Raw genomic sequence first — 9,457 nt, forward strand, 5'->3', positions numbered from 1 at the left:
GATGAACTATTTAGAAAATTGTAGGAACATGAATTGGAATTAAACCAATTATAGCAACATGAACAATTGGAAAAAAGGGCAAGACAAAATCATTAAAGGCAAAAGCATATTCTTGTGAAACATCACAAGATAAAGAGTGTGATGTTGACAAAATTGGAATTATGAAACTTCTTATAAAGAAGTTCAGCAAATTCCTCAGAAAATTGAAGGTTCAAAGTCTAGCCCATGCAAACGATTAATTAAGAGCAATGAAACATTAACTTTTGGATAAAACTTTACATACTTTGAGTGTGGAAAGCTAGAACATATCAAAGTGGAATGTGCATCCCTAGAAAATAAAAACTCGTTCATGGGAAATACATAAAAGAAAGAAAATGAGAGTATATATTGAATGGGAAGATAACGATGTGAGTTATAATTCAAAACCAAAACACGAAGAGCATGCACATTTTTTCCTAATGGTCTCATACCAATCTGACGACGAGGTTAGTGATTCTGAATTTTTTGATAAATCTTCTTATGATAAATTACAAAAATGTATCCCCAGCAGAGTCGTCAACTGTCGCGCCCCAATTTTCGGTTGCATGAACTTCATTAGAGTCGCCACTACATTTTTTTCGTCAAAAATGTAGAAAAATATTTTGGCCCAATCGCATTGGGCCTTGGACTTTGATATCCAAGTTCGGGGTCGCAAGAAAAGAGAGATATAATAGTTTCATTGGAAATAATCAATTGTGCATCAATCGTCAAAACCATTTTTGGAGATCCTAGCATAATCACACATTATTGTTTTAAGTCTTTTGTGATATTTTTGGTCAGGTTTTAGTGTGGTTCTTAATTATTAGATTAGCACAATTTAGGTTCAAAACAACTTGTAAATTTGTTGACGATTTTCTTGAGTTCTCTTGGTGTGTTAGTATCACCTTTGTTAGAGAATTGAGTGGGGAAATAATAGCTACAGATAGGTGTTGTTTCTCACTTGTATAAAAGTCTTGGTAGCGAGTGAGGAGTGGTTGGGGCCAGAACTGTTAGAAGTGGTGTTTAATATCCATTAGAAGCGGGTTGAGGGTCAAACCATTCAAGGACCTCTAGAAGCTAAGAAGGAAGTATTGTATTTTGGAAGTGTGTTTGTATAACATTGATTCCCAATAGTGAAGAAAAATCTCCCAAGATCAGATGGGAGACCTGGAAGTAGTTTGCAAGTGGACCCGCAAACGAACCAGGATAAAAGATCGTCATCTCAAATTTTCTCCATCCCTTATCCCTTTAATTCCAGTCGATTTAGAATTTGCTTAGTTAGATTACTTTGCTTATTGAGTTTATTGCATGCTTTGAATCTTTAATAATAGTTAGGCATAAATTTGCTAGGTATATTACATTTGAAATTGATTATAATCGATGTTAAAGTTCTTTGCAAGACAACATATTTTCAAGAAAAACAAGAATCAGGTTAATCGAGTAAACCTATGATTAGTCGATTAATCCTTGTTGTTATTAATTGATTAAGACTCAACATAATTGATTAAACTGGTAACTTTTAAAAATATCCCATTAATCGAGAAAGCGGCATTAGTGCTCCGCAACACCTATTCACCTCCTTTAGGTGACCGTAAGCCCTTGTTATCTAACACATTCCTTGATCATCAAGTATTCATCTATTGGTTCTATCACTATTCCTCTGGTCTATGTGGATGACATTATCTTATCTCACAATGATTTAAGTAAGATTAATGAACTCAAAACAAGATTGGACAAATCTTTCTAGATCAAGTATCTTGGTGATCTTTAGTACTTCTTAGGATTCGGGATAGCAAGGAATAAAGAAGGGGTCTCAATGAACCAAAGAAAGCATACCTTGGAGATAGTCTTAGATGTAGGGTTTTTGGCTTGCAAACTTGCTCCTACTGCTATGCTTGCTAGAACTCACCTAAGTCAAATTCTAATGGGCCTTATGCTGATCCAATTGCCTAGATAAGGTTAGTAGAAAGATTAATTTATCTCACCAACACTAGACCTGATCTTGCCTTTTTTGTCCATCATCTTGCTTAATTCGTGTCCACTCCCACTTGTAATCACCATGATGTAGCCCTTAGAATGATCAAAATATATCAAAGTGATAGTGGTTGGGCTTATGCCTAGATACAAGGAGATCTATCACAAGTTATTATATCTATCTAGGGAGTTCGTTGATTTCATAGAAATCTAAGAAAAAAGATTGTTTAAGGGAGTTCATGTAAGGCATAATATAGAGCTATGACTATTATAACTTGTGAGATCAAGTGAATTACCTATATACCCAAAGACTTGAGAACCTACGTTTTTCACCAACAATTTGAGACTGTGACAACCAATCTATTGTTTATATTGATTATAATCATATCTTCCATGAAATGACCATGTAGACTTGGATTGTCATACCTAAAGGAAGAATGCTCTAATGGGTTGGTCAAACATCTCCACGAATGTTTCCTCTCAAGTTCAATTGGTGGATACACTCACAAAACCATTAGGTTACGTTCCAAAGATTATACTTCAATCCATCTCAAGTTGAGACTCCTGAATATTTGTACCCCAACTAATAGGGGGTATTAGACAAAGAAAATAAAGGAAAACTTGAAACAGAGCATTCATATTATTTTCCTATATATTCTATGTTGTTTTCAAAATACTAATAAAATTATTGGTTGTATACTCATCACTTTACTATTAGGTTGCATTTTAATTCCTCGTATTTTATGATATATTATTAGTGGTTGATCCATGTCTCATTTTATTCTTGATATTTCAAAGTTTGTATTAACTGTAAACTTTAGTTTTTGGTGTATTAAATTTCCAGGTAATATTCTAAAAGTATTGTCTTTAAAAATTTTTAAAGTTCTTTCATTTCATATTAATAGTTCTATTGGCATATATATTCATCCATGAAAATATAATTTTTATTAACACTTCTACTCCTTGAATGTATATTTTTGGTATTTCATCCTTAAATAGTAGTTTTTTGAATTTAACATTCTATAGATGCCTTATTTATTAACATAATTCTTAATGATCCTTAGGATACTGTTGATTTCATTGGATATTTTTCTATATAACTACAATTTTTTCTCCCTTTTTACTTATTTAATTGTTCTACTCTTTCCAAATAACCTATTTGTTTTAAGTCTATAGATTTTATATTTTAAATCATGATCTACTCTGCTTATTTTATTGAACATGCATACTTATTATATCAAAGACACTTGATACAAGATGTAGAGAACTAATTCTTGAAAATATATGTTTTAATTGAGTTCATAAATAAAAAAAAATTTATTAGCCACATGTCACGATGTATACTATACATAGACTGCATTTTAGATGGAACTCTGCCTTCTTTCATGTGGAGGACTTGTTTCTAGTGCAAAACCATGTATTGGTGCATATACCTTATTCTTTCCGTCTATTACACAAAGCATTCATTTCAGATATCAAAGTATTCTTTTTAACCTAGACTTTCAAAGCTCGTGATCGCATGTATTATTCTCAAACTACCATCTCCATGATCAAATGAGTATAATTTTCAATCAAGCATGTTGAGGCTAAAAAACTATTTAACACATTCATAAGTGCCAAACATACCTAAATTTCATACACTTTTATGGCACTTATCTTAAGCATAATTGAGAAAAACCAACTTAAAACAATACTTTTTGGATAAAATATCACGATCTAGTATATTTGTGTTTGTATTTCTCTTTAATGTGTTTTGTACGATTTAGAAAGAAAAAGAAAAGAGAATAAAGACTCATGGTCCAATAAGAAAAAGAAGTCAAACTCAAGGTGCTCAAGCAGGCAGCTTAGCATGGACCAAGCTATGCTGAGCTGACCTGGACACTAGCCTGGCACGGTCAGACCCAACCTGGCTCAGTCAAACCAACCTGACACAGACCAAGTTGCTCAAGCAGGCAGCTTAGTGGACCTGCTTGACCGCTCAGCCTAGCACCAGACAAAGCCTGACACGGTCAGAACACAAGCTTGGCACGGTCAGACACAAGCCCAGCACACGCCCAAGCTGCTCAAGTAGGAAGCTCAACGGTGCCACATGTGTGCTCAGCGATGAACCAGACACCTGACCACATCAGCAAGCACCAAGCCATGTCTCAGTCAGCACGGTGTTGAAAGTGTATCTCAGTGTATTTTATTGGCAGTTTATCCCCCTCAACAAATCGTCCTGACAGCAGTGCCAATTTGTTGAGAGGTTATTACTCTCATTTTCGTTATGTTCTTTTTGTTTGATTAAGTAAGAGAACTCGGTTTTACTCTTTGTTCACCATCTCGGCTTTGTTGAAAATAAATTCCAACGCCGGTATAATGGCTTCAAGAATATTCCAGTTACAACTTACTTCTTTAATAATCATGTAAATAAGTCATTCCTTCTTTGCCCCATCTCGGCTTTGTTAGAATAAATTCTAACGCCGGTACAATAGTATCGAAGCAATTACCTATTACATAATTATTAAGTACCTTTGAATATCATCTCGGTTTTGTGGAATAAATTCCAACACCAGTTTAATGGTATTCTAATATATAAAAGTGATGAATAGGTAGTTGTTAGATACAAATAAATAAATAAAGAACAAAAGAATAATAAACATTTCTAGTTCAAAAGTTTGAGAAGCATCACTTGCATTTTGAGGAATCTATTTTTCTTAAGCTGTTTTAAGAAATCTGTGTTTTTCTTAGGTGTTTTGAGATATTTATGATTGTGATAAGTTGAAATTGTTGAGTTTAATTTATCATAAACCAAACAGTGTGCTTGAGAGTTAGATTGTTGTAGTTTCAATAATTGTAATTCGTAATAAGTAGTATTTGATATTTCCATGTCAGGTCTAAACTTTGCCGATTCAGTGGTGCCAAGATCTACCTAGGGAGAGGCATTCGATTTATTCGTGATTTAATAGCTCTTCCTGTTTGTGAACTCAAAATGCAAGAGGTACGTACTTCCACAACCATTTGAAGTAAATTTGATTTCTTTGTGTCTTTTCCGACCTTTTATCACAGACACATATTCATTTCCTTTTCTTGATCTTCAATCTTTCAATTTTTTATAATAGATTATTTTTCCGATGCATGGAACACTGGTTGGATAGAGGGATAGAATTTGATTTCATTGTGCCATTTCCGACCCTTTATCAATGGCACAACTCTCTTGATTTTCAATCTTTGAATTTCTTTATATATAATTGATGCAAGGAAAATGGTGTATTTCTTGAGATTTCAATTGTGACGGTACTAAGATTTTTATAATCTTCATCTTGATCATCCAAGAGAATTTGATCTTGATGAACTGAACTTTTAATTGGCTTTACAAATCCAAGAGTTTTATTTGGTCTTCTGAAACTGTATAATGCTTGGAAGATGAATTCAAGTTGCATATAATTTATAAATTTGAATGAGATCTTAATTTGTTGGATGGCTCTATTTGAAATTTCAATATGAATTATGAATTCTTCATTCATAAGTAATATGAGGATGCTGGAAAAATAAAATTGAGCCTCTGGTTTCCTAAGTTCAATTGCAGTATGAATTTTTTATTCATTTGTAATTTGGGATGGTAAGCTTTGGTGCCACAATGCCGCTAAATAGGTCATGATGATATTCCCATGTGAAAGCTGATCGTATGGATTTGGCCATATGTCCATAAATGCTTCAGTATTCATTACATGGTAAAGTTTAGACTGTGATTGCTAAATGCGATTAATAAAATTTGAAATCGGATGATATGTCGAATACTCGTTGCCTATAAATTCAAAGGTGAACAAGACCCTTTTTTGATTGGATGGCCCATATACTTGCAATTGCATCGCTATGTAAAATCTGGATGATTTGCAAAGTGGATGGTATGTGTGTGTTGTCCCTTAATCCCCTAACTGTAATGGTATATTTGAGACTTGATAAGCCTAATTGTAATGACAATATGACTTTTATATTCATATTTCGTAATCTTTATATTGGATGATGTGTGTTTGATGAACCTAATTGTAATGGTGGTATAAACTTTTTCTTCATAAACAGAAGTTTGTATAGTATGTTTGAGCCTTGCCTTTATCACGTCATACTATTCGGATATGTCTCTTCATAGTTTTTCAGATCGCCTAAGTGGCTTTCAAATGCTTTTCCGTGGCAAATGGGTTGATAAATTTGCCATACGAGGGATAGTGTGTCATCCGTTCTTCCCATGTCATGTTAGTAAAAGGAGATAAAATTATATTAGCATTCTGTTGGAGTTAAACTTCTTTCTTTTTTGTATCTTGACACTTGCTGCCCTTCTTGGGTTTCATTTAGAAATAGAGCTAGTTGTTGATTCAATCATTCATAAATAAAAGCTTCATCAACATGTCTGAAGATTATTTATAGGAGGTGACTTTAACAAATGGTGATACATATGACCAAGTAACAGGAATCGTCTTCATAAGTTTGTGAAGGATAATTGAAATCTGTCAATTATGGAGGCTGTTTATTTCTAGTGAGGAATCCCCACCATGTGTACTATTTTACCCTTCCCTTCACATTGACAATTTCAGAATGTTCATGCGGTTATGTAATCCATTGCTCTTCTCTGTTCAATTCTGATTTATGTTTCAGTTTTGCGACCTGTGGGCAAAACCTCAACTACAGATAGAGAATAAGTAGTATCTTATGTGTAGAAGTTTTCACCTTCGTATTCTTTTCTTACATTCGATTAGCTTTTGAAAAAATGTGCATCCATTGAGTGTTAGCACTTCTGAATCAGTGTTTTTTTGTTGTTCCTGGAAGTATCCGCTTTTATGCATTTTTTTGTTAGGATTTGAGTATTCCATTTTTGGTTGGAGGGGTAGTGTAGTTTTGAGCTATCTAATTACATTGCCTTTGCATAAATTTGTAATTTCTAGTCAAGTTTCTAATATCTACTGCCAAATTTTATTTGATGACCTGAATTTCTACCCTAATGAAAACCCTTTCATGGAAGTAATGTCAAATTTCTGAATGGTATGTTAGCCTTTATCATGTAGTACTTTTTGGATACGATTCTCCAATATTATATCAATTCGGTTAAGTAGTTTTCTAATGCCATGCCTTAGCAAACATGTGTGGATAAATTGGACCTCTAGTGGTAGTTTTCACTTCAACAGGAAGGGGATAGTGTGCTAACTTTTCTTGAAACATTATGTCAGTTCAAGAAGGTAGAGTTAATTGACATCCTCTCAGACTCCTCCCTTTTTCCACCCTTACAGTAACAACTTTTTTTGGTTTCACTCGGAAATGTTAATTTTGTAAATTGAAATTGAAGTTTGATTCAATTTCTTGTAACTATAATCATAATGTGCATGGTTTTGAAGACTAGATGAATATTTAGATGACTTTAACAACAAGTATCTTTATTGTATATGGTCGTGCATATTTTTGGCTGGTTATCCTTTTAATTGTCTCTACTGCTGGATGACAATGGGACCATTCCATCCTTCTTCAGAATGGGACCATTCCATCCTTCTTCAGAGTAGTTCAATTGCACATGACATCAACTTTGTGTGCATGTAACGAACACATTGTCTTACTCTTTATAACTGTGACCATTTGCCAAATCACTAAAGATGTTGAGAAGATCAATGACTGTCAAAGACTTGCACAAAGCAAATTGAGATTACTTCAGTCTGCTTGTGTTCTCTTGCAGGTACCTCGTTATCATTTAGGCACATTTCTTTTCTTGTTTTGCTGATTGAATTTCTTTGTAAATGATTTAATTAAAGTGACATCTTCCGTAAGCACAAACTCTGACCCAAAATCTTGAAGTATGTTGAGGCAATTTCTTTATTTTGTTAGTAATGAGATTTTCCTTAAAACTATGATGTTGGTGGTAAGTTCTTCTTTTGTTTTTTTCCCTTCCTGTGGATGATGTTGGTTTAGTTAACAAATGTTGCTTCACTTGATTTTTGAAATGGTTCAATTGAGTTTGTCTTATGCGTTAGGATTTCTTGTGTAGTCTAGTTTGATTATATGGAGAGTGAGATGAAATATCCTTTATTAAGTTAAGGAAGAGAAGGTAGTTGTTGTTGTGTATGTTACTTCTCTTCATCTATGCAGATTTTTGAAATGACAGGACATTCATAATCTAAATTCTGAATGGGGTGTAACCAGCCTTTATCGAGTAGTAGTACTTTTTGGATATGTTTCTCCAAATATTCATGAACATGGTTTTGAAGATTGTGTTAGAAACTAGTTATTGTTGTATATGCCTGTTTATTATTAATAATTCATCCTTTTAATATATATATATATATATATATATGAGCAAAATATTAATATGAATGGTGCTAATCTTAATAAGTTTATGCATGACTTTTATGTGAAAGATGGAGTTTGTTTACTTTGAAGGATATCTAGCCCATTATTCTCCCTTTTAACACTTGAAGCAAATTTTATCTCTGTTTCTAATGAGGATCAGTACTTAGTGAGGTTGACAATGTAAAAAAGGTATTCATTTTTTATTGTGAAATAATATTTGCCTAGAGACTTAGTACACATCTTGCAACATGTGATTTATTTCCTATCTCATGAAAGGACCAAAGTTGAGCTTCTCCATGTGGATTATTTTCATCAAAGTAGGACACAGAAAGTCAAACTTCAGCACTGTTATGTTACAGTTATTTTATAATGTGTAAAGGTAAGAACCCAGATTAATGGATCATTTAGTTACCACTCACTTATTGTCTGCTGTAACTAGTTGGAATAAAAAATATAAGTGTTAGTCAGTTTGTAAAAAATTAGATACCATGAGTACTGCAGAGAATATTTATTGTGGACCTACAAAATTCAACTTGCAAGGCATAAATTTTATGCTGAAAGCACAAGATTGTGAGTTCAATCGTTTGGCTTAGGGCAAACCAAGGCTGCGCATGCAATCCGTTGTTTGATTGTCATTCTTGAAAATCCACACACTGTAAGTTTTATTCATTACTAACATACAATATGTTATCTTCTGAGATATGCATTGATTTTCGGTCTCCAACTGCCTTTGTTTTATCTGGTACTACTTGCTGCAAATTTGTAAGAAAAATCACTTTAATGAAGTTTTCGAATTTCTAGGTAGAGTTTTCAAATATGAACCAACAATTTAAAGTGTTTTACAATTGCAACTTACCTTTTGAAAATGAAAAACGCAATTTGTAAGGTATTTTTCTAAACCAATTAGTGACTTGAATATGTGGAAGAGGACAATTCAACAAAAGAATATTACTCCTTTAACGAATCTAAATCCTTGAATGAATATAATTTTTGTAAAGCTTGAATTCTATGCCTATTTTATTTGAGACATCGTATCGGCTAAATTTGGCCTTGAAATTAATAATGGTATTCACAGGATAAAGGTTATAGTAATGATCTAAATATCCTATTTTTAGATCATTCTACCGAATGACATCGTTTAAAAAGTAGATTGTGT

General features: G+C 33.2%; 1 long non-coding RNA gene across 1 annotated transcript; it reads left to right on the top strand.

The window, feature by feature from the left end:
• Positions 1-6,224: 6,224 nt before the first annotated feature.
• On the top strand, positions 6,225-8,947 carry LOC109337739. The gene is made up of 3 exons (XR_002106480.1): positions 6,225-7,690; positions 8,430-8,490; positions 8,578-8,947. It is a non-coding gene; the product is annotated as an uncharacterized LOC109337739 (long non-coding RNA).
• The last annotated feature ends 510 nt before the right edge of the window (positions 8,948-9,457 follow it).

Source organism: Lupinus angustifolius, unplaced genomic scaffold (genome assembly GCF_001865875.1).
Source record: "Lupinus angustifolius cultivar Tanjil unplaced genomic scaffold, LupAngTanjil_v1.0 Scaffold_10_2, whole genome shotgun sequence".
In the NCBI taxonomy this organism is placed as follows: domain Eukaryota; kingdom Viridiplantae; phylum Streptophyta; class Magnoliopsida; order Fabales; family Fabaceae; genus Lupinus; species Lupinus angustifolius.